The sequence below is a fragment of the Labeo rohita genome, chromosome 14, assembly GCF_022985175.1.
Source record: "Labeo rohita strain BAU-BD-2019 chromosome 14, IGBB_LRoh.1.0, whole genome shotgun sequence".
Lineage (NCBI taxonomy): Eukaryota > Metazoa > Chordata > Actinopteri > Cypriniformes > Cyprinidae > Labeo > Labeo rohita.
Genome location: NC_066882.1, coordinates 29,308,514 through 29,335,218, shown reverse-complemented (window position 1 = coordinate 29,335,218; position 26,705 = coordinate 29,308,514). Strand labels below are relative to the sequence as shown.

At 38.4% G+C, this 26,705-nt stretch overlaps 1 pseudogene; it reads left to right on the top strand.

Moving 5' to 3' along the window:
• Positions 1-21,655: 21,655 nt before the first annotated feature.
• Positions 21,656-23,515, top strand: LOC127175760 (uncharacterized; annotated as a pseudogene).
• The last annotated feature ends 3,190 nt before the right edge of the window (positions 23,516-26,705 follow it).

Here is a 26,705-nt window from a genome sequence, read left to right as displayed (position 1 = left end):
TCCTGAGGAGAGATACTACTTCTTGTTCCATTACCAGACCCTGCTCGGGGCCCACCACAGTAGGGAAGACCCCGTTGAAAGGAGGAGGCGGAGCACCGAACTGAATGCGATAACCCCGCTCTACAGTATGCAGGACCCATGCAGATACATTTGGCAGTAGTTTCCACGCTGCCAGATAATCTACTAAGGGAACCAGCCTCTCGAGACTGGTCTCTGGATGTTTCTGAACTGCTAGATCGGTGCCCTGTAGCGGCGCACCGGCAGGAACTAACCGAACTAACTGTTCTAGAGACCCCCGCAGGGGTGGCGAGCCCCCCAGCTCCGCTACGTTGCCGGGCGGAAGAGACTGGGGGAGCTCGTCGGAGACATTGGTCTCCTGAGGGCACTGAGGAGAGACGGACACCGTGGAATGCGGTGCTACCCGCCTCTCCCCAGCAGGGGCTGCCCTCAGCGGTCCTGCACGAATGTCAGGACCGCTTCGCCGAGGACCTCTTCGCCTGAAGCACAACCCTCAGGTCGGGCTTCGGCTTAGAAGTCCCCGGCTTAGAGCGTCGCTGATCTCGGTCCCGCTGCGGAGGAGCACGAGAGGCGACGCTCTGCTTCTGACTCGCCCTGTGCGAGGAGCTGGCACTCGGCTGGGGCTGCTCCCGCCCAGCAACCCCAAGAGCTAGAACGCGACGAGGGAGGAACCGCTGAAACGCCTCCGCTTGTTTACGGGCCTCCTGGTATCTGTCGACGACGGAATTGACGGCGTCGCCGAACAGGCCAGAAGGCGCAAGCGGGCGTCTAGAAGGAAGACCCTGTCCTTCTCCTTCATGTCAGACAGGGTCAACCATAGATGTCTCTCCGCCGCCACCATAGCTGCCATGGACCTGCCGATGGCACGGGCGGTCTCTTTGGTGGCGCGGAGAGACAAGTCAGCGGCTCTCCTTAGCTCAGAGATGTTATCCTTGCTAATTTCGTCGCACTCATCTAGCTCTTTTAGCAGATCAGCCTGGTATGCCTGCAACACCGCCATGGTGTGCAGACAAGAACCAGCCTGACCTGCTGCCGAGTACCCCTTACCCACTAGCACTGATGTTGTACGCAGCGGCTTAGTGGGTAAGACCGGAGCCTTTAGAGACGAAGACGCCTCGGGAGACAGATAGCTTGCAAGCGTCTGTTCTACCCGAGGGATCGCTCTATAACCGCGCTCTGTTGTCCCCGCCACACTCCCATAGTAATCAGAGGCGGGGACAAAGAGACGGGCCGAGAATGGTTTAACCCACGATCTCGACACCTCGGTGTGGAGATCGGGGAAAAACGGCAGGCTCCGGTGTGAAGGAGGCGGCCGATTACGCAGGAAGCGTTCATCTAACTTACTTCGCTGCGGTTCGGCTTGTTTCTCGGCGGGCCAATCGATATTTAATTTAGCTACCGCACGAGTAACCACCTCCAAAAGCTCCTCGTATTGGGGCGAGTGTGGGGCCACCGCAACGCTTTCATGTTCAACCTCCTCAGAGGAAGAAATGAGAAGCGTTGAGGCTGTTCCCTGGGTGGAAGGAACCGCAGAACGGGCTTCCGATCCCTGAGAACGGGCCCCGGATCTACTAGGTGAGGAGGGAGATAGGGGTTCACCCGTCTCCATTCCCTCTAGTAGATCCAGCTGCGAACCCCACGAGTGCAGCTGCCGCTCCGCCTCGGCGGAAGCGGGGCCAGACCCGCGAACGCTGGTGAAGGCTCCCTCCGCAAAGAGAGCCTTCCGGGAGCGGAGAGCACGCAGGGGAAGCCGCTCGCAATGCGGGCAGTCGGCCCCCTCGAGAGCCGACTCTGCGTGATCCGCTCCCAAGCAAACCACGCACAAGCTGTGTGTATCCCCGCTCGGAATAAAACGCGAGCAGGGAGGAACACACGGCTTGTAACTTGGATTGCTCTTATGTTTTATTTTCCTACACACTTTGGACATCGTGTCTCAAATAAAAGTGGTACACTGGCACCAAAAACAGACACGTGAAAACACACACCATACACAGAGCGCTTCGCTGAATAAATGAAGCTGAATGCCGGCTCCGGCGCACGTGCTTTTAAGCTTCCTGGTCCGTGACGTCACCCGCCTATGACGTCTCGCTTCTCTATTGGACTGATTACACATGTGATTCAGAGCGTGCTCACGCTGGAGGCGTTCCCCAAGCGTTTGACGCAGCTCGAGTTCCTGAAGGGGAACAGATTTTATCTTACCTTTTCCAAATGAACTCCAGGCACGCCAGGTAAGTTCTTCATGTGATAATCTCGTTATTTTCCGAAGCCCGCGGTTTGTCATCTCGTGATCTCGCTAATCCATTTTCGGTGCAAGATCAGTCTGACTATATTGAATCACGTTATCTCAACATGACTGAATTTAACAAATGTTAATTTGTTGAATTTCATGCTTATCCTACATTATGTTATCACGTTCACCTTTGAAACATGAAATAATTTTGTTAAAATTACACGTTACGCTTGTTTTAATGTAATAACCAGCTAATTTCCTTTTTTTGAGTGCATCATGATAAATTTCGGTGTCAAATGCATACAAGTTTGTTTAGTGTTTTGCAAATAACTGTGTGTAATGTTTTGCAAAAAGTGTGAAGCTGACAATGTGCTTACAGTTGTGCAAATCTAGGCCGGTGTTTTGCTCCTTGAGTGTAAGGTTTTGTTAATTGTGGGAAAGTTTTAATTTTAATGTGTAAGCAATTGAAAAAAACTGTAAATGTAGTGAGTTTTGTTTCATCAATTAGACTTAAAAGCCTGCATGCATTTTGCCTAATAACGGCTGTGCCTTTATTCACAGCATTATTTCAAGTGCCCTGTTTCTTAAATACAATGGCTACATAATAAAAATACTATACTATACTATAATACCATTAAGATGTAGTTCTAGACACGTGAATTTGGGTTCATTTTCGTTATCGTTTTGTTAACCAGCAACATTGTGCACTTTTTATAGTTTCAATGTCTTTGCTGAACCGTATGACAGACATTAGCTAGTCTTGATTCTATGAAATTTTAAATTCTGAAGTAGCTGATAACGTCCAGTTTTATAAAGTCCTATAGGGCCTTACTTATAAAATGTTGCGCAAAAAAAAAAATCCTAAATTTGATCTTATGATTATTTTTCAAATGTGCATACGTGTGATTTATAGAATGAACATACACACAGAAAACGCACGTACGCCTCTGTCAGATGTAAAGTCTATGAATCGCAAATGATCTTAAACTTACACACAACTGAATGGTTTCAGCTCTCTGCCTTGTAAATGACTCCTAATTAATGTCATTAACATTTAAAAGATCACCAGTCATCTTCCAAATCCTTTACATTAGAACAGTGAGTTGCAAGAACAGCTTACATTTCCAAAAACTTGCAGTACTCCGACAAGAAAAGTGTGTACATCTGCTCAGACCCTAACGTGACACATAAGCACTTTTCTGCATCAAAGGAAGTTTTTACAAATATGAGCGTTGGTGTGGATTTAAGCACACGCACATTCTAAGATCAAATCTGTGCATACGCACACTTTATAAATGAGGCCCCTAGAATGGAATGGAATTCTTTGTATTAGCAAAAATGTGAATCCTGCATTGTGATTATTTCCGTGTTATAATACTTAGTCATGCTGAGCTATTAGCAGAATTTGACATTACGAGACAAGGTGGCCACATTATATAAGTTTCAAGTCTATGCTGCAAAATCTACATATTCGGTAGTAAATTTCACTTATTCGTTTACCATGGAGAAGAATATTTATTTAAAATATCACAGACGGAAAAGGTTATACCTTTTTAGTGCAGCATGGGGTTCAGTTGTCGGCTACCTGAAAGATGAGGTTATACATTAGCAGAGAACATTTTATACCTGATTCATCTAAACGAGGATTTCTGTATTTCATAGTGCAGCATGTTTCACTCTGCTGTCGCCTTCACCTCTGAGTGCCACACGGTTTGACACATTCAGGAACATCTGGTTGTGTGGCCCCATGCTGCTTGCTCACTATAGTGAGTGAGGCTTTTCAATATCTTCAAATCTGTGTGGGTTTAACGGTGATAGCCATGTAATTTCCAAGTGTAATTAATACAATTATATTTGTTATTTAACCAATTTTCCCCTGCATACCATTGATCAGAAGTGTCATTTACCTGTGGCTCTAGTGTATTTAGTCACATGATATTTAGGGTCACATGATGTGTAAAACATTGACCAAGATGGCAGATTAAGCTAAGTTACTGGCATTAAGATGAATGGGAGTGATGTCGACACATAAATTTCTATAGGGGTCAATGATGTGGGTCAATATCACTGTAGGGTGCCTTTTGGTGTCCTGTAGTTTTGTGTAGGAGGATGCGTGTTATTTTGCTATGTCTCATGCACTGCTCATTCAGTCTGAATGACAGTAGAATATAGTCAAATCATAAATGTTTGTTCTCTTATTAATATTTTGTTAAATAAGAGATTACTCATTTTGAGTGTAATGATCATTTGCTAATAAAAACAATATTTTTTATTTAATAAAAAAGAAGAGTTTGTTCATGTCCCTTGAATGGCTGTCCACCCTGTCATATTGGGGAATCTGCCTTTTTAAGAAAAGGCCATCCCCTTTAGTGATATCTGGACAACAGATTTTTTTTGTCTCTTCAGTGGCGGGAATTTCAACGGCTGAGGTGAGTAAGTTGGTGACTTTTAGCTGACACATTAAGCCAAAGCTTAACATGTCCATGCTGTCGGCATAAAATATGCCGGAAGTGAATCAAATACAGTATTTCCAAAATATGTACGTTTAAATAATGCTCAAATATCACAGTTTTCTCCAAATAAGAAAAAATACATATGTGAATTGTTTGAGTTTCTTTAAAAACACATGGTTTACCTAAATTATTTTATGTATTTATAATTTGAAAGCAAACAAATAACCCTGTTTAGGAAAGGGATCATACCTTTCAGAAATATTATATGCATCTTAATATTGCAATGAAAACGTATTTAATAGTGTTATATATATATATATATATATATATATATATATATGTGTGTGTGTGTGTGTGTGTATGTATATATATATATATATATATATACACACACACACACACATATATATATATATATATATATATATATGACAGGGTGGACATATCTTATAGTTTATGCTTCGAATAATGGCTCATAATTATCTTTAAAAAAATCTGTGGGAGCTCAGCTAATACGTTTCTATCGTACTTGAGTGTCTACTATTTATGACATGACTTAAAGTGAATGGGAAATTAAGACCAAAATTTTTGTTTTTAAGTGTTTAAGTGTTTAACCTGTAAGTGTTTACCGAAAAGAAAAGGACAACTCCTTTTGTACTCTTTTATTTTATTTAAATATGTATTATTTTTTAAAGGTAAAGACTATTACAGATATTGTAAAATTGTGTGATTTACCCATATACACATTTTAGGCCGTTACACCCTGCCTTAGAAATGTTTAATTAATCTGATATTTTAAGAAACTTATTGACCTTATCCACACACTCATGGGAGTTTGCAACGGTCCTCTCTAACATAATTTATGTCAATTTTGCCACATAAATGTTTCCACTACATGGCAAATTTTCCAATTATTAATAAGCAGTGGCACAGTTTTGTTGAGACTTTTTTTCCCCACAAGAAATAATAATAAAATATTTTGCCATACTTCTTAATAAAATTGTCTTTTTAAGAATTTCATACATTTAATGAGTCTGATATTTATGACTTTACCCATCCTTTTTATTTTACAAACTATTAAGCTTTTGTCTTAGACTCTAAATGCATACTATGCAGTGTATGGTTCATACAGGCATGTTGTTGCATTTTAAAACATAATCCTCCAAATCTTTTTCTTGGTCTGAATGTGCCTTTGCAGTGCCTGACTGGTATTACCCTATCTGAACGTAATTATCCTATCTAAAAGGAATTCTTGTAATCAAAAACATCCTAAACTAAGACAAAAAAGGCAAAAATACTCAGCTAAGACATCTATTTAAGCTCTGACACCTCAGTGTTTTGTGTTAGGCCAAACATTGTAAATATGTTTGCAGGTAACTGAATACCTATTATCCAATATGCAAAACACTGGATAAAATTAATCCCTATTTTGAAAAGCTTGATGACTCCTTTTATACCACTTGTGCTTTGATGGAATTTCTGTGCAGTCAGTTCATGGTTATCTGTCAGAGCTGTATAAATTTGCAATTGAATTAGCCAGCCAGGCCTCAGTTACATTTTGAAGTTATTCTATCAGCTGTACCTGATGCAATGAATTACATGAAAAAAGCCAAACACAAGCCTTGAATAAGTCAATCCTTTGTTACAGCAAAAGAGAACAAATTTTCTGTTATTTTTCCAAGCAACACATCTGTCAGATAACATGCTGAAGCGAAGATTTTGTTCTTTGAATCACATGTTTCGTACCAAGAGACTTAGAAGTTTGAATTCTTCAGATGGGTTAAAAGAACTTCAATATAAAATCTTCAGCTCATACGGTGGATCATATTTGATATGAAAGAGTCTGCAGAATCTGTTCACAGTTGGAATTGGCAAGACTTGTGAAGGGAAAACACAGGTGAAGCCATGTTTAATATTGGCACACACCAGCAAAGGGAACTCCACCTGCATAATCGGATTTTTTTTTTTTTTTTTTTTTTCGGAAAAAAGGGAAAATGCATAATTAGGGTTAAACACCACACACAACATCCATTTGTGTTTCAAATGAAAGATGCCAGTATTTGTCCCACAGCTGCAGGAGATACACCAAACTCCATCTGTCAAACCTGTTCATTGTAAAGTCCAACACAATAGGTTTTCATGTCCAGCTAAATCAAACACATTTTCTCACAGGGGACCAGATTACCAGCAATGCATGAATGGTATAGAGCTTGGCGTAACAAGTGTCCTATTGTGAAGACGCACGTGTAGGGAAGGCAACTGCTTGGAATTACAGTGAAGGGCAGGATGCATCTTTTTATCCTCGCAAAGACAGCCAAATATCTCTCTGGATAATGTAAACTGTACACAAAATTTGAAAGCTCTTTTGAACTGCAAGCCATTATTATTATTATTATTATTATTATTATTATTATTATTATTATTATTATTATTACTATTATTATTATTATTTATTAGAAAGCAAAACTACTTATTAATAATAAAAAAAAAAAAAAAAACAGTTTTCTGCCAAAGCAAAGCCATGTGGTGCAACCAACATTTAGGAGAAACAAAAAAAAAAAAAACAGAAAATAATAATAGAGAAGACCTGTTGAGCCTGTCATTTAAATGATTACCATCCACAGAAAACACAAAACAGGGGGCAAGGCCTGGTTGAGCTGCGCTAGAGAAGACAAAGAAGAGCTGCTTTAGTAGTGTGTTGTTGCTGTGTCGCGGTTATGGCAAGGAGCGTTTCATCAAAACACACTGGACCATTTAACAAATCAGAGCTCAATTTGTATTTCAGAAGAAGGGGTTTCATTGAAACAGGAACTGAACTGTGCATTTAAAGGGGTCATATGATGATGCGAATTCATGTTTTCCTTTATCTTTGGAGTGTTACAAGCTGTTCATGCATATATAACATCTATAAAGTTGCAAAGATTAAATTCTCAAACCCAAAGAGACATTCTTTATAAAAGTTAAGACTCAGCCACTCCTTCCTAAAATTCAAATTAAACACACCCCCACATGTCACGGTGTGGGAAGATTTGCATAACACTGCCCATATGTATACGCAAAGAAACATATATGCCGCAATGTTGTGGAGACGCTGTGTGTTTCGTTGCGAAAGTGAAAGTACTTTGTTTGGCCTTCCAAATGAGTACACTAAAAATCAGTGGTTAAGTTATATTTACAACACTGTTCCGGAACAACACGGAACAAGTATTCGAGTGTGTGCAGCACATGTTACTGAGGACTATTTCCTGAACCTGGGAGAGTAGCCTACAATGCTGGCTGTGCACAAATGCTGTTTATATAAAGTGGGGCATTTCCAACTTTGCAAGGATAGTCTGGTGCTTCTGACTCACAGCCCGTAAGTACATTTTCATATTTAAAGAATTTGCTACTGGCTATTCAAGTGTTTTTTTGCAGTGTAGGGTAGTGCTTGTTTGTTGTTTATACGTTCACAAATGCAGACATGGTGTTATGTTTACGCAGCGAGACGCAACACGTAAAAAGAGAGTACGAGTCAATATAATCAGTAATTATGTCTTCACTGGATCCAATAAATGCTTCATTTATAATGGGTTTTTATTGTTGTTGTCTTGTCACGGCATCACAACATGGTAAGGGACATAACATTTCCATCACACGCTTGAGGTATTCGGCCAATCACAATGCACTGAATAGCTGTATAATGTTTTTTTTTTAACCTCAGATCACATAAACTAATTGCATTACACCAAATACACAAAATAATGTTCTTTTTAGCAACATCATATGACCCCTTTAAGAGAGACTGGGAAGAGAGGTGCTACAATAATGTAAAATGTGTGAAAAAGAATGCATTTTTGGAACTAACAAACATCAAAACCTCTTCTAGAACACCCCAAAAATCAAATTAAGACTTCATAAAAAGGCATTGTGGGACTGCTTTAAAATATAAAATAGGATGTAATGTCACGTGGTGCATTATTTATGAATTAATAATTCATAATCAATCAATCAAGCAAGCAATCAAATAAATGTATAAATAAATAACATTGAAAAATAAATTGATATTATGATGTGTGCACTCCAAATTATTCAAGGAGTACAAAAATTATTAATTTATTAATAAGTTGTTATTAAGTTATTGAGTTATTAAGTTATTAAGTTATTGATTTTTACTTGAGGAAGCCAAATGCAAATATAAGTGTTTCATATAAGTGTTTTTACTGGCTTTTACAAGTGTTTATTTTTGTCATGAACTTTTTTATTTTTCATTAACCCTGGTACGGTCCAACAGTGTGATTCTCCACCTGTTAATAAAAGTTTATTACAATAAACACTTTTAAGGAAACTACTGAATTTGCCAAGGTTTTCCAGGTCAAGTAAATGCTTTATGTTTGTTTTATCAGTTAATTATATAAAATAATTGTTTTATTATATTCAGATGGACATATATTGTGATTATGAAGTGTAAACACAGTTTCTTAGTTTTTTTCTGTATAGCTGTTTGCCAACTGACACTTCTGTGCAATCATTTATTTCCCAGCCAATTCATTATTGTGGTGTCAAGGATGTCATACTCACCTGTCTCTAAAGAGCATGTAAGATCAAATAAACTGTGATTGGTCCCTTAGCATGCTGACCAGATGGACTCTTCCTGATGTATGCATATGACATATTATGATTATGTTCACTGCTGGAGCTCTATGGATGCCATTAGGAGAGAACCTAATTTTTTTGTGCAGTCGTTGCTGCTGTGGATAATGTATGTGTGGATGAGAAACAGGGATGTAACAGTTAGTCTATATGGTTGTTTGCGTTCACCATACTGTGAAATGTAGTATTGATTAAGTGGCACAGCAAATAAATACCACTGCGATTACACTAATATTTTAGTTGTATTGTTTAATTGAGGAAACAGATGTTTGCTATCTTCACCAACTGAATGAACAATTGTTTCTGGATAGAGAGGTGATATGACATGAAACTTTTTCAATATGTACAAAACGATTTTTCCATCATGTGCTGCACAGATTGCTTGCAGATATCTGAGTGGACAATGAGTGTCATTTCTGCTTGTAGACTAGAAACTGTACTGTTTATTGACTTCCAATGTTTTTTTTATGCAGCCACCATGGCCTCTTTGCCCTTGGTTTGACCAGTGATGGAAGACTTGTGAGGCAAATGTAGTCATCGACACATGTTGAACTTCATCCTGTGTGACAGTGCAATCTATACCTCATCTAGGAGGACACCAAAAGTTCTCAAAAGTTCTCTTCTCTATCTACAAACCATGGTGTACCTGTCATCATTCAAAGATAAACATGCTGAACTCACAGACACAATCACCCAGAGGCTGCTGCTCAGGAGACTCATTGGAGTTCTTTCTAATGTTTCATTCATCAACTTGTTTCTCCACCATTTCAATCTAGTAACCTGGATCCGCTCTTAAAAATGCTAAAATCATGCTTCTCTGCATGAGTCTGAAAACATGCCTGGTTATATACTCCTTTTTTACATATAATCATCACTTTATAATTTATTGCTGCCATAATGGCTGGTAAATGTACAAATATAATTATTTAGGAAAGTGAAAGCGCTTGTAATGACTATGAAAAATGATCCATAGATATCTGTGATTTAATATGGAATGTTTAACATGCAATGCAATCACTTTTTCACTGCTAATGTTTTTAATGTTCCTAATGTTTTTTTCCACCTCCTGTGGCTGAGCATTATTTGCTCTCCTGTGGATTATTAAAACAGTTTGAATGCGCAGATACATCTTGCAATATTGATCTGTTCAATCCTAATGTTGTACTGAGAGGACCTATCTTCACAAAAATATTGATTCATAGTGTTTTAACTGGTATATTTACTATTTATTAAGCATGAAATGAAAGCTTTTTGGGGGGGGTGAATCAGGCAACTCTCATTCAGAGAGCAGATCAAGTACTGACAGGGACACCAAACTTCGTGGAGTTCTTACAGTAAAAAAAAAAAAAAAAAAAAAAAAAGCAAAGCTAAATGTGAAATTTATTACAATGGGTTTATGTGATGTTGTTATTGGTTTATTTAAATTAAGACTTGTTTTAAGGTTATGTTACGTAAATGTTGTTAATAAATTTGCTGCAAATACATACAGTACATACATACATGCATACATACAAATTAATAATATTGTCTATTAATAATATTGCCTGTAAAAAAAAAAAAAAAAAAAAAAAAAAAACCAGAGAAATAGCAGCAAGAAAAAAAATCTCAAAAATGTATTGCACAAAAATATTCTTGTAGCTTCATAAAAATACAGTTGAACCACTGATGTCACATGGACTACTTTGTCGATCAACTTGATACTTTTCTGGCCTGAGACGGACAGAGCTTGTTCAAACACCCTAAAAAGATTTTAAGTTACTGGAATAATTTATGGTGAATCAAGTTAAAAAATAATTTGTGTGAATTACCTTACTGTTACCATACTGGTTACACCACACACTGGCCTCAGTTATGGAGATTTAATGTTAGGTCTGATTAACTGTGATTAATCACAGAATACTGTGGATTTTATTATTATTATTACTGTGCATTTTACTATTGTTATTATCATTATTATTATAATTCACAGCCTAACTCTAACCTTTTAATGCTTACAGCACAGCACTATACTAGAGCAAATAATGCCTGGTTAAGATGGATTGCAGGTGGCTAAGTTAATAAATGAGATGCAGTGGTTTGAATAATATGGCACAATTTCTTCATGAATTTGCCTCGTATTTGATTGCTGTCTTTGGCATCTGAGGGCATTATTCAGATATCTTCTGAAACTTTTTATCAGGAGAAAATTCAGAAGCGGGAAAATGTCTCAATTTGCTCTCCATATGAAACAACTGAAATATTAAAGAGATCATCTTCATTTTTTTTTCCTACAGGCAAGTAACTGGGGTAAACTTTTCTAATGCCCTCGCTCAATTGCTTTCTTGTTTTATTCCAAATGAGACGGTTTCAATTCCCAACATAGTCATTCAGAGGTGCCCTCTAAGAGATCTTTTGACACTTTTACTCAATCATTGTAAGTGACAGAAGAGGAGAGAGAAAAGTGGGGAAAATTTTGAAAGAGGTAAGGTGTCTTTTATTCTCCCATTACTATGGAAATGAATGGCTAAGCCCATAGTGAAGTCTCCTCATGACTGTGTGTGGAGGTCTGTGTACTCTAAGAAAGAGGGACAACAGAGGAAAGGGACCAGAGGAAAAAACGTTCTTTGTCCACTGCTGCTTTCTCCTTTATTGAGCAGAGTCTTGCTGTCAATCATCTTCACATCTTCTTCTGCTCAGCTTGAGTTCATGCACCCATCCTTCAGCTTTATACCAAAAGTTTTTCCACAGGGCTTCCGCTGTTTGATTTCAAAACTTTGCCATCAGGAAAGTTATTAAAGGGTATACACAGTGCTTGTGAGCTTGCTTCAGACATGGCTTTGTAAGCTCAACCAGAGAGAGAGAGAGAGAGAGAGAGTTTGTTGGAGTCACATAGTAGAAAAGGACAGTGTCAACAAATGTTCATCTGGCCTGATTCGCTCGAACTCCTGCATTTAATTCTAAATAACTTCCTGGCTGCTGCTTCCTGGTACGTGACCATCGTGGATACAAGTCCGGCAGGGCTAACAGGATACACCCGTAACTTTGTTTATAGCTTGCCAGTCAGGTGTGACTGTTTAATACTAGACTGGTTGATACTCCATTTCCTGCTTAGAGAACAGGATAACTTACACCTAGTCTCACATAGCAAGACCTAATGTAAGGTCAGGTCTGCATTACTGCTTATTCTGGCTTAAAACATATATACAGGAGATCACCAGTTTACTGTACTATGTACTGTATTGTGTTCCTGCATGAATGCGTTATAGTTAAATGGCATCAATTGAGAAAGATGCTCTTTTTTAGGTCCAGATGGTTTAGTTTGTCATGTTATGCCCTAGGGGGTTTTGGATATCCCTTTTTTGTAATATGCACTGTTAGACCTTACTGGGCTTTTTACAGTAACATACTGGCAGCACTGTTGCCAGCTAGTTACTGTACGTCTTTTACATTAAACCACTACAATAACTGTTTGGAGATACATCGTTAAAATGATCTATTAACTCACTTAAGTCACACAGTCTTAGATGAACATCAACTGTAAATAACAGATGAACACATTAAATCTGTCAAGATCTTGCCATTAATGAGACACAAACACCATCAACATCAAACTTATTACAGACACCACTTTCACTTTATTTCTGTCATCTGTTTAAGATCTTATTGAGAATTTGGGTTTAGCTCTAGTTCATAGTGGTTTGATTATGATTTATGTTACCATTATGGTGATCAGTGTTAACTTTAGTTGGACCCTCGTTGTGTGTGTTATTTTTTTGTTGTACATTATATATTACAGAATACCATTAATCATTACATCTAACAATTTTGCTTCTATAGTATGAAACTGCTTTGTAAAAGTTTAATGTGGAATAACTTAAAAAACTTTAAAAAATTTGACCAGTTATGTTTTTTTTTTTCGTTTGTTAGTTTTTTTCTACCAGCGAACACACTAGTAATACTACAGCCAAACCAACAGGCCGCCAAGTCCCGCACAGAGTGGTAGCCTGTAATAAACACTGAAAGTCTGTAATATAGCAAATTGACAGGATCTTATAATCACTCCTTTCAAGTGTCATTATAGCTTGTTCAGTTCCTACATTTTGGTGTGAGAAAACCAAAATCCTTCAGTTTTAAAAGAGCACACTCCTCATTGCAGATAGTTGCAAAGTTCTTTCTCTACTCCACTTTGATTCATTTTCTTATATTTTCTGCAGACATTCTTGTCATAAGTACCACAAACACAGCTAAGGACCATTCTAGTTTTTTTTTTTTCAGTTCTTGTTCACCACAGTCACTGTCCAGTTTGTGCTGAATACAGTGCAATCAGTCATTAACCATTTTTTTTTAAGAAACTGTCAGGGGCATGTCACAACTGTCAGGGCATGTCAAAACTTCTACAACAGCCCCTCAGACCCCAGAGGGTTAAAGGAACACACTTCTTGCTGCATCACATCACAAACACGAACAGACAAAATGTTATCAGCACACGCAAAGCAGTTTTGCATTTGAACTTTTGAACTTGCATGACATGTATGCTTTCTTTCATATCTGGATGCCCAATCCAGCATAGTTGGGTTACTCATTATAAACAATCACCAACACAAATTGTGTTATATCAACCTAGATTCCTTACCCAACAGTCTCAATCAAGCTTTTGGGTTGAAAAAAATAACCCATCATTTTTTTTTTTTTAGTGTGTACACTGTTGGACACAAGAAAAATAAGGTAAACCAGTGAGAGTCCACGGGCAAGTGCACATAGCTGAACTAAAACCCAGTCTCGACATCTACTAGCGGGGGGCTAACCGACCCATATTAACCAGTGTGACCCATTGGGAGATGAACATGGATGTGCAGTGACCCCTACAGACACTGGACAGCTTTAAACCACCACGTTTTTTTTTTTTCTAAACAAAGGTCTCGAATCATTGGATTTTACAGCGCATGTTCCGAGAAGAGATCCCACATGGTTATCGAAGCCTGTAGAAATCGTAATGACTGATTTATTCACTCCAACCCCTGGTCAAGGTTAAGGGTGGCATTTCAGGCACTCGTCTGTTTTCTCATAAAGCCCTTTGAGGCTTTTTATTAGTTTATTAAACGCTGCTTTATGAGGTGCACATAACTGCATCTTGCACATTGATGCATCTCTCTTCCATCTGGCCTCTGTCTAAGTATATGCTTATGACTGATTGCAATCCACCCACAGCCATGCAATTTGGCTGAGTAGCCTACCTTCAGATCTGCAAGTTGTTATGAAGATTTCATCTGTTTCTCTTAAGTGTGGAGATCAGCACTCTTGCCACAACAACACGAGGCAAGCAAATCAACTGTGTTTTGACGCAGCATTCTGTCGGTGTGCTCGTAAACCCGCTTTCCCGTGTGGTTCAGCAACTATAAAGCTTATGGACTCCTGTCAGATGGTTCCTTGGCATCGGATGCATCTCTGGGCTCCAGCTACTCCCCCCTGTGCAATTTGTGAAGCTTCCTGAGCCGCTGCCACTAACCATCGCCTGTGTTCTCACGCCTGGATAAAAGAGACTCGAAATTGAAGGAATTACAAACACTGGCAAGGGAGAAATGCAGACATCGGAACCACAGTTTTGCATCTTCTGGCCCTTGAAATATTTATGCTCCCTACAAAAAGGAAATGCAAACTAGGGATGTTATGTAGGGTCTGGCCTGTTGAAAAAGAAAGACTTTCTGGCTAGTTAGGAAGCCTGGTAAGGACACCGGAGTATAAACACAACATATGCTGGTGGCCAACAATGTTGTGGTACAAACAGAAGAACAGTGGCTCTTTTTCTGTCCACCTCTTCTTTGTTCCCCCTCACATCAATGTAGGTGGCCAGCAGAAACCCTGCTTTCATGTGGCACAGGCTGGCTATTAAAAATATGCCTGCAGTGAGCTTCCAGTGAGACAGCCAAAAAAGAGAGCTGCATTCTAGGACAGTGCTCCTTCTCCCTTTTTCTTGCTCTCGCTTTTCTGCTTCTTCCAAGTCACTGCCTCATTTGTATTTTGCGGCCTTTCGTCTGGCTCCACTGTCTAATTCACTTGAATGTTCCACCTGCCCACCCTTCAAGATTTGACACATTTTATAAACATCTACTAAAAGGACTGTCACAGGCCTCCAACTGGCACCATTATCCGCTAATTCACCCTAAAAGGAAGAGGCTTTTATTGCAATCTGCTCATGGAAGAAAAAAAACAAGTGAGACGTCTGATGTCGCTTCTCATGTGCCGCTTGAGTCCTTCATCTGGTCCTCATGCTCTGCTTCAGAGTGACAGTGTCTCTGTGACTCAGTCTGTGCTCACAAATGGTGTGCTGTCTGGTTTTTGCTAATTGCCAATCTCGATATTTGACTTGCTGTGCTTCAAAGTAACCTCTGTTTATCTGTTGTTATCTTAAGCTTATAGTTTATGGAAATTCATTTATATCTGAAGAAGGCAGGATGTTTAATGCATTTGAGATGTGTAAGGGGGGAATCTCATGACAGAGTGGCATGATTTTTCCTTGAGCAGTTCCCTTGAGAGTTTTAAAAGTCTATTTTATCTTGCTCCGTACTCTCCTCAGTATACTTTGTTATTTTTACTTTATTTATTTTATTTTATTTTTTTTGTGACAGACCATATTAGACCAAATTTAGAGCAATATGTTAACTGCCCATATTGCACTTGCATGCCGGGATTTACCATGTTAGAACAGAATAAAAGAAAGATGTAATTTTTGAAATATGGTAATCGAAAGTGCATTGTGTAGGGAGAAAGAAAAGAGTAAAAGTACACGTAAAAGTCCATTTTAAAATAATTTAAGAACTTTTTTCTCTCTAAAACAGAAAGAAATAGTATGCATGAAGGGCATAGTAAAAGCAAAATAAAATGTTGCATTAAATTAAAATCAAAATTTTGCTTTTTTTACTTTGTGACATAATTTCATCACTACTAAGTACAATTCCCCATTAAATTCTCATTACAGTGTTTTTGAATTGTATTTCTCAGTGAATTCTGAGTAATGATATACATGTACAATAATACAATGATTAAAAACAACACAACAAATGCTACCACGATCAATTTAGTTTACCTATTCTTTTGATTTCTATGTGTTTTTGAGACATTAACTGGTAAAATATTGGAAAGTAAACTGCATTTTGCACATCTGTTTATCTTGGTGAAGGGTTTGGCCATAGCATAACTGGTGTTAACTTGGAAAGTAATTTATGACTTAGTGGTTCACATTCTGTTGAGGGTAGCCAGGGATCTTGCCATAGCATTAGAGGGCAGATGTTTCTAATGTCCAAGCTCATCTTCTGGCTATTGCTGTTGTGGCCTTGTGCAAGACAGTTCACCTTTAACCTCTGATGAATGTGTGTCATCGTGCTGCCGCCAATGGCATGCTGATAAGTGGAACATGCAATAGGAACATGCTCTTTGTATAAAATAAAAATGCAAACCTGTCTACTATGTTAACTGTCATTCTTCATTTATGGGTACCCAGCAGCACAGAAGCTACCCATCTTAAAAACTGACTCACGAGTAACTCCTGTGCAAAACCAGCAGGCACAATCTTGTGTTTTTCTGTTTTGTGATTTTGTATATATAACCTCATGCATACCAGTTTACCATTACGACATCCTTCATGAACAAACATGATATCTGATGTACCTCACATATGCAAATATTATCTTAAAGGGGTCATTGGATGCCTATTTTCCACAAGTTGGTATGATTCTTTAGGGTCTTAATGAAAAGTCTATAATATACTTTGGTTAAAAATTCTCAATGGTTGTGTAAAATAACACCCTTTTTGCCTTGCCAAAATAAGCTCTGCAAAAATCATGTCATTCTGGTCGAGGCTGCTTTAAATGCAAATGAGCTCTGCTCGCCCCACCCCTCTCCTGTCTACCTTCCATAGAGTTGCTTAATTTAAGTTTATTGTATTATTATATTAAAGGCCTATTGTACTATGTAGAGTACAATGAGAGAGATTGAGTGAGTGTGATTACCTGCATCTGATACAGCATTCACTCTTCAGCTCAATCTCATATTAATGTCTGCTGAGAAAAACACTATCTTTGTTGTACTATCATTTCATCTGTGAGGGGGATTTCCAATGACAGCTCTCCTCAGCGCATGTTGGTTGCATCTTACAAGGTGTTCTGAAAGTAAAAATAATGGCCTTTATTTAAATATAAAAGTATTTACTGTTGACTCACTCTTGTCACCATCTAATAGCATAACAATGTAACCAAAATCACCGTCACTAACACACAGACCATTTTTCAATACTAAATACTAAATACTATTACTAAAAATACTACTGTTATTAATATAAAATGTAATGACAATAATATTTAATATACAACAATAGTCATTGTAAAACTTTGCCCTCAGCTAAAATCAAAGTAAAGCAAAGCCTTTTTTTTTTTCAATGTATATATCAGGCTTGTATATATCCACAAGTGCTATGTATGGCCTTGTATGTTGATGTTGCCCCATAGACCTTATACTGATATAATGTTATAATGTAATATTTTCTAGATTGCTCCTGATGTTTGGTGCTCAAAATTCCAATTAATTCAGTATTTGGATTTGTCTAATTCAGCTGCTCAGGTTTGTTGCATTGTGCAGAAATGCAAATATAGTTTTCAATGCTGCTTCATCATTAGTTAGTAATAGGAGCCAGAAGAAAAGAGCTTCGTTCAGATTTGTGTATAGCCTCTTTTCTCCTGCCCAATGGAAGTGTGAGTGATGGACTCCCTGCAGTCCAGTCTAGAGTGTTGCAAGATTCATCTTTGTCTGGCCTTGTGCAGCAACTCACTTAGAACTGTGGTTCTTATTTACTGGACTTGCCAGAGAAGAGAAGTAGAGAGCAGCAAACTCAAACAGTTCATCCCCAACGGGCGACACTTCCACAGCAATATGGATTTCCTCTGTTTGAAGTACAGTGGGAGAGAGAGAAAGAGCAAGGGCCTATTTGGACATGTTCCCAAAGAACATTACTACATCGTGAATGGCATCAGTGTGGTCCTCAATGTTTCATTTTGTGTTTCCTGAAAATTCCCCAAACTTTCTGTGAGTGAAATACTTGCCAGACCCTTATGTAGTATCTATCAATAATTAAAAGCTCTTGCTGACCCTGGTGTAGACCTGCTCAATACGTCTCCCAGCTGAACCAGCCAACTTTCGACTGCTCATGAACTAGTGTGTTCCAGAGGCATGCCCGTCATTTTAAACATTACCACAGCAAGCCAAGAGAAAACACAACACTTAAAGGTAACAAGATGGCTCAGGTCTCTAACCTGTGCAGACCCAAGCTTTGCCTTGTCGTTGCTTTGTCTTCATCATCTCCTAAACCTCCTTTGTCTTGCTGTGTTTCCAGACATCACACACTTTCTCTGAGTCCACAGTTTGTGGGTGAAAGGCACACTGGCTTCAGTAGATTGTTTTTTTTTTCCCTCCATGATAGCAGTTATGCTCATGCCAACAGAGGAGGGTAAAGGCATTTTAGCCCTTCTAATAAAACCTACAGACTTATATTAAAGGAATGTTCAGAACAAGATAAACTCTACTGAAAGCATTGAGCTAGTTTTGTTGTTGCTCATCTCTATGTACAGTAATGTACACAAAAATATAATAATAATAATAATAATAATACTGTTTTAATAATTATGAGTATTGTTTATGCAGATTTTCAGTTGTGTGTATATATATGTGATTACAAATAATTCTATTTTTGGGGGATTTTTTGTCGATAACAATAATTACCATTTTGCTGAGTGTGTTTTTGTGCTGATTTAGGCTTGTCATGGATAAATAAATATGATAAATAAAACCGCCAGTAGGTGCCGGCAAGTGTCTGTTTTAATACATGATTATACATAATTGAATCCTTCAGTCAAATGATTCTTTTTAAATGGCTGATTCAGTTGATTAATTTGTGCTATTTTGTGTTATTATTATTATTGTTATTTTAAAACTCACTCAGTTAACTTGTCTGTTGAACTGGAGACCAGCTGGAATGACCAGCTTAAGCCAGCTAAGACCAGCCAACCAGCCTAGGCTGGTTTAAGCTGGGGTTTTTTTGCAGCAGCGAAAGAACATCAGAAGTTGCGCTTTAAATATTTTGCGCAAAAAATTATGACAACATGCGTGAGCAAGCGCACAGCTATTTAATACCGAGCTGTGATTGGCCAGTCACTGTTTAGTTTAGAAATTATTATAAGTAGATAATTTTATCATTAATTTGGATGATAGGTTTTACATAATACACAGCATTTTTAATCTAAAGGGGATGGTAAGGGGGGATGGTGGTTTTACAGAGGGGACGCTTTTTGTCATTTTTTTTTTCAACAAGGGGGATGCCGTCCCCTTGCTGCTGTGAGCATGTAAGATATATTGCTGCTGCACATATAACATATATGAATAACCCCCATAGCATAGAAGAATTACCTCATAGCAGATCTATACAGGTGAAGCTGGGTTTCTGAAGCATGCTGCAAACTGCTTACAGCTAGCACTAGTCGTATATTTGAATGCTGAGCAGTGAGCTACTCTGCTACCAATCAGCTGTGCCGTGTGATAAGATGTCATTAGGTCAGATTGAGTTAGACCTATCAGGATTGCGCCATCTAGAGTTTCAAGCCAGAACTCTGTGCGTGTATATATATATATATATATATATATATATATATATATATATATATATATATGAAGAGTTCAGATGCAAAACCAGCTAAATCCATCTGACGTCTTTCTTTAAAAAATGCATTTTTATCAGGCTCAGATGTATAGGTTTCTATGTAAGTACTGGTACTTCTGATTGAGCTGAGGCTGGTATTTTTTGGTATTTTATTTGATGGACGTATAATATGTGTCGCGAGCATTCACTCAGTATCATTTTCTCATTTTTGACTGAGATGGCTTTTAGCTGGTTTTGCATCTGAGCTCTTCATATATATATATATATATATATACTTTGTATATTGTTTTGCATTCACGTAGTTCAGTTGGAAAATGTTTTTTTTTTTTTTTTTTTTTTTTTTTTTTTTTTTGGCAAATCAAGGCATTAGCTTACTTACTGCTGCCCATCTGGTTTAGTGAGTCCACAATCTTCTAACCTTAGAATGTGACAGAAAAAGCTGCAGTAAGCATGTTTATGCCTAGGATCAAGCTTGAGGCTGAGCCCACACTGAGGCAAGAGGGGTGAGGAATCAAGCAGCCCTCTGTTGGGTGTCAGGGCCCTGATTCACACTGAGATTCTGGAGGAAGCCACCATAGGGAGCATAACCACAACACTGGAGATGTAACTGCAAATGCTGACATCGTGTGACTGCTCTCCACACTTCAAGCACAGGTTTGGTGAATGGGGTCCTGTGTGTTTCTACAATGGCTTGGAAATTCCTCTTTTTGGGAATGTTCTGTGAATCTCTCTCTTTTTCTGTCATATCAATGTGCTTTGGCAGCTCCTGGGGGACAGAGAGACAGGCTTCATCTTTAGCATGTGTAAAGCTCCTTCAGTATGACTTCAGTGTGTGACTGTGATGGTGTCCTCTCATCTAAACGACCTCTTAAATGAATCCACCTCCTAACCCACTTTGTAAGTCATTTTGCCAACCCACACTTGAAAATTTTCGTAATCTCATCCTCTGAAGTCTCTTGGTTATGGAAGTAATTCCCATTTATCTTATTCATAAGGATTTTAAAACATTCTTTTAAAGAGTTCTAAGCCTTGAATTAAACCAACTAGCTTAACTGAAAGTGTATCATACATAATATATGAGTTACATTATAAAATCTATATCATATCTACTGTATAATAGATATATAGATGTAGATATAGTCTGTATTTTAAATAAAGAAATGTGTATACATGCATACATCAAAAAAATACATAAATAAATCTAACTACTCCAGTCAAAAGTTTGGATTGATTGATTGATTGATTGATTGATTTTTCTAAAGGGAATCTAAAGAGTCATGTGACAGTGAAGACAGGAATAATGGCTTCTGTTAAAAAAATAAAAAATAAATAAAATGACCCTGGTGAGATGCAGAAGGAGCTTGGTCCAGAACCTTCAGTCACCAGAAGCCCCAGCCCCAGGCAGTGTAAACCAACATGTATGAGTAAAATGGCCTGCAGCCCGCAAGAAGAGGGAGTGGCAGCAGTTTGGAGTAGATGTTGCCCGGATAACATCAAACATGTGGAAGTGTGATACTGACAGTCACCTTCAAGCCCTGACTACAGTCACTGTAAGTTAAGGAGTTGAATGGTTCGGTCAAGAGGATGAGAAAATCATCAAAACTCCATACATCAAGAACAGGAAAGCAGAGAGAAACTCCCAGGATGCCTGGCAGTCTTGAGCATACTGGAGTAATCACCTAGTTGATCTTTGAAGCACAGGAGAACAGAAAAGCCTTGGTTGTGCCGTGGCTTGACTTGGTCAATGCATGTGGGTCTATACCACTCAAGCTGGTAGAGACTGCACTGAACTGGCCCCATGCTCCCAGTAAGATCACAGACCTCATCCTGGACTACTATAACAACTTGGTTATAGTGTAGAGTTGTGTCTGTAACATCAAGTTGGCATTGCCTAGAGAAGGGTATTATTACTGGATGCACAATTTCAGTAATCTTTTTGCATTTGCCATGATCTTGGTTGTCAAAACTGTTGAGGTAGAGTATGGAAGCCAGCTGTCCAAGTCTGGGGTACGCCAACCACTGATAAGAGCTTACATGGACGACCTCACAGTCTCAACATCTTCTGTTCTGAGGATCAGATGGATCCTCCAAGGTCTGGGAGGCTTACCAAGTGGGCAAGAATAAGCTTCAAGTCTGCCAAATCCAGAGGCAAAGTCACATACAAATTCCGCTTCATGCTGGAGGGCACCCCAATTCCATCCATTAGTGAGAAGCCAGTGAAGAATCTTAGAAAGCTCTTTGACTACAGCCTCTTTGACTCCATCAGTGAGCTTGAGACATGGCTTAACAAGGTTGATAAATCTGGCCTGCCTGTGAAGTTTAAGTGCTGGATATACCATCATGTTATCCTGCCATGGATTCTATAGCCTCTGTAGTACATGAAGTGCCAATTACATTGGTCGAGCTCATGGAGAAGAGAGTTAGCAGCTATCTCTGCAGATGACTCGGTCTATTACACAGCTTGAGTACAACAGCTCTGTATGGGAAGAATAACACCCTGAAGCTCCCTTTTAGCATCATCACAGAGGAGTTCATGGTCTCCTGCACCAGAGAAGCAATGCAGTACAGAGAATCAAGCAAAGTATCAGCAGCTGATACTGAGCTCTGTACTTGCAGAGAGTGTAGAACCTCAAGGGAGCCGGAGGAAGCAGAATCAGGGTTAAGGCACAAGGCCATAGTGGGGGCGGTGGCTTGTGGAAGCACAGGGCTCAGCAAGGAAAGGTGATACCTTGTGCAGGAGGAGGTGAGGGTGACAGTGGAGAAAATTCGTATAAGCATGATGGCAGACATGAAGTAACAATGGGCATGGGGCAAGGATGAGATGGGAAAATGCAACGGAACCAAGCCCAGTGAACCCCCAGCTGTGGGGCAAAGCTGATACTCCTTCCTGCTCCCTTTTTAATGGAAAAGGGTCACTAGATCACATCCTGAGCTGCTGCCCAAAAGCTCTTGCACCTGCTGGTGGCATGACCAGGTCTGAAGGCAGTAGTGAAGAGGGTCTCCTTGGCCTTTGCAAGAAGTAAGTACCACCACAGAGCTAGGAAGGAAATAGAGTTTGTGAAAGAAGGAGAGCGGTGAACATCGCAGCACAAAAATCCACCAGGCCTTCTCCATACAGCACAGGACTGGCAGCTTTTGGTTGACTTGGAGAAGTAGCTGAAATTCCCAGCACATAGTAACATCTCTGCGACCTAACATCATGATTGTGTCTGAGGTCTTGAAACAGCTTGCTTTGATAGAATTTACTGTGCCCTGGGAAAATCAAATGGAAGAGGCATTCGAAAGTAAAAGCGTCAGGTTTAAAGGTCTGATTGATCAGTGCTGAGAGAGGGGTTAGGGGGCTCACTGGGTCACAGAGCATTCACTAGGTTGGTGTTGAGTGGGCCCCAGAGGAAAGCAGCCATTAGACTTGCAACAGAGACTGCAGAAAGAGCTTTAAGATGGCTATGGATAGTCAGTGGCCAAATGCTGATGGGACACAGGTCAGGGCTTGATCATCCCTGACTAGGTCACCTGGGTGAGGGTGTATGATGCTGAAAGACCTAAAGAACCCCTTACATTTGGCACAATATTAAATTTCATGGTAACAACTTCTCTGATTGGTGGGGTTCTCTGTTGGACTATGGGCAATGTAGTTCAACAGAAATTCAGGTATTACACTGACGTAAGAATCACACTGCCTTGTTGCCTGTACATATGTAATCTTCTTATTATTAATTTTGAAGTTAATGGAGGGTATGGTTTCTTCATATTGCATCACTTCTGCCCTGTGACAAATAATCTAAGTCACTGTTTATTTGAATTTTTCTGGATTTTTTCAGAATTTTTCTGTAAACGCAGTGCATAATTCTGGCTCTCGCATGGATGAGCAGCCTGTTAAGTACTGCAGGAGCTGCTCTTCCTGTGACATTGCTGACAAACATGTGCCATTTAGGAAATGTCAGCACTGGGACTCACTGCAGGTCTGGATGGCACTCACACACAGCCTCAGATGAGGCTTTTTCTCACAGCTGTCTCATAGGCAGCAAGGAGAGAGGAAGGAGAGTGAGAGTCAGTGATTAAGCTTGCCCAGGGACTGCCTCACACTCTCCATTAATATTGCAGCAGTGGGATAGCTCATAATCACGGCCCAGCTCGCCTGATTTGGAAGGATATTGGCTCCTCTGGAAACCCCTGCCTGTCAGTGAGTCAGTAAACTGTTGTAACGTTAGATGAATACGTATAATTTTCCAAATCAAGCGGGGGTTATTGACAGAGAGGTCTCATTTAGTGGGCAATGCAAGGTAGCTGTAATTCTAACGATGACAATTTGTTAAGAATACTGTGAAGTCATTGTGAATTCAAAACGATTCTTTATGGTATTTCATTCCAATTTGATTTATGTATGTGTTTATTACTGTTATGCACTGTAAAAACATGCCTGAAGTGGGAAGAAGCTTTGTAATTCCCCTAGTGGCAACAAGTGTACAGGTGAAGAGTTCAGATGCAAAACCAGCTAAAAGCCATCTCGGTCAAAAATGAGATAATGATACTGAGTGAATGCTCTTGACACATATTATACGTCCATCAAATACTTTTTCTTTAAACTCACTAAAATACCAGCCTCAGCCCAATCAGAAGTACCGGTACTTACATAGAAACCTATACATCTGAGCCTGATAAAATGCATTTTGTAAAGAAAGACGTCAGATGGATTTAGCTGGTTTTGCATCTGAATTCTTCAAGTGTTTTACAATAAAATGACTGTTTCAGTTCCACAAACGCCCCCTGCCCATATTTGGTTAAATAAAAAGCCAGCTCCGCCCCAAACTCACACCATTGGTTGACAGAATGTTGTTGTTGTGATGCTTAAATAAACAGCAATATTTAGTGTTGCTGATTTTGAACAAATCAACCTGTGAATAGTTATTTCTCATTTGTCTCTGGTAATTAAATTGAAAAATATTTTGTTTTACTAAAAAGAACACTCCTGTTCCAAAGTTTGGGGTCAGTAGAAAAAAGGTAATAGTTCTGCTCGTCAAGGGTGCATAAATTCATCAAATCATTCATTTGTCAAAAAATCCTGAAAAAAAAAAAGTATCACAGTTTTCATCAAAAATATTAAGCAGTTTGACAATTGACCTCTTTTACTACATTTCAGTATTCGTTAACACTTTATTTTAATGGCCTCATTTGAACATTCTGTTGACAATAAATAACCTTGCACCTAAAGGTCAACTAACTTTCATTAGAGTAGACTGTCTGCTTAATAACTGCTAACTCTTTATTGTGATGGTTTCTCAACAGACATTCTACTCACTACAACCTTGAAAGTATGTCAGTCCACTAATATTCTACTAACACTCTAATGAGAGTTAGTAGATATGTAGGTGCAACGTTGCTTATAGTCAACAGAATGTGTTAATGGGACCATCAAAATAAAGTTAAACCCAATATTGTGATTATTTGCTAAAATGATTCACAACCCCAGTGATGAAAAAAATGATGAAATTACTGGATCTTTACCTGGGCCCTGTTTTCCTATGTCAAATGCAAAATACATTTTTAAGAATGCATTCGATGGTTATTTGGCCCTGTGATTTTAAACTACATTCAAATAGAAATTTTAATGTAATTATTATTATTATTATTTAATTTTTAGAATGTTTTAAATTATAATAATATTTTACTATATTTTTATGAGGTTTTCAGTGTATTTCTGATCAATTTAATACAACTTTGGTGAGTATAAGAGACTTATTTCACAAGAACAAGCCATGACTATTGTAATAATCTATTTTTAACCATGACCATATTAAGTCCGGGTAAAATAAGAGTAAGTAGAACACACAGAACATGTTTCTTCTTTCTCTTTCTTTGTCACTGTTATCCATGTCAATGACTAAGTGCTGCAACACCGTATTTACAGATAAAACAGATCAGCCCTGCCAAAGACAGTTGTAATTTCCTCTGAGTATCCGAGCATAAGCCTACAAGGTTTGTTTGTTTTTTTTCTAAGAACTACTTGTTCTTTTCCCACAAACTAGTCTCATTTGTGGTACTGAATGAGCTGTTTTCATAATGACATTTTTACTGCAAGAGTCTGTAATGTGATGATTCAGAGTGAATTTCTATGTACATGTTTAAAAATAGACTATTCACCTATTCTTGACGTAAATCATTTGTTTGCATGTTTTAAATATTAAAGTTCTTTGTTTCTGAAAAGAAATGGCACATTAATTCAGGTGTTGTAGTTTCAAATTTAACAAAACTGTATACTGTATAAATGATATATATTTATTTTTGTTTGTATTTTGTAGGGCTGTTAAAGTTAGTATGTTAAAATAATATTTATTATTATTATTATTATTATTATTATTATTATTGTTGTAAATGCAATACATTTATATTTACTTTAAGTCCTGATAATAATCAAAATTAATTGCATAATTTAAATTCAATACTTTGAATTAATTTTAATTTGCTACATTTTAAATGTACTGAAAGTCATGGTTTTTATCTGCAAGGAATACAAAACAATATTTATATATAAATGTATTTTATGTGTTAATCTTAATTCAAATATGAATTTAATTGAAAATAAATATTTTCTCAGATAACATTTTAATAATTTGCTTTAGCTTCAGTAATCTGCAACAATATAACAGTTGGTTATTTTAAAAGTTGTCCTTGACAAAGAAAATATCATATTTGG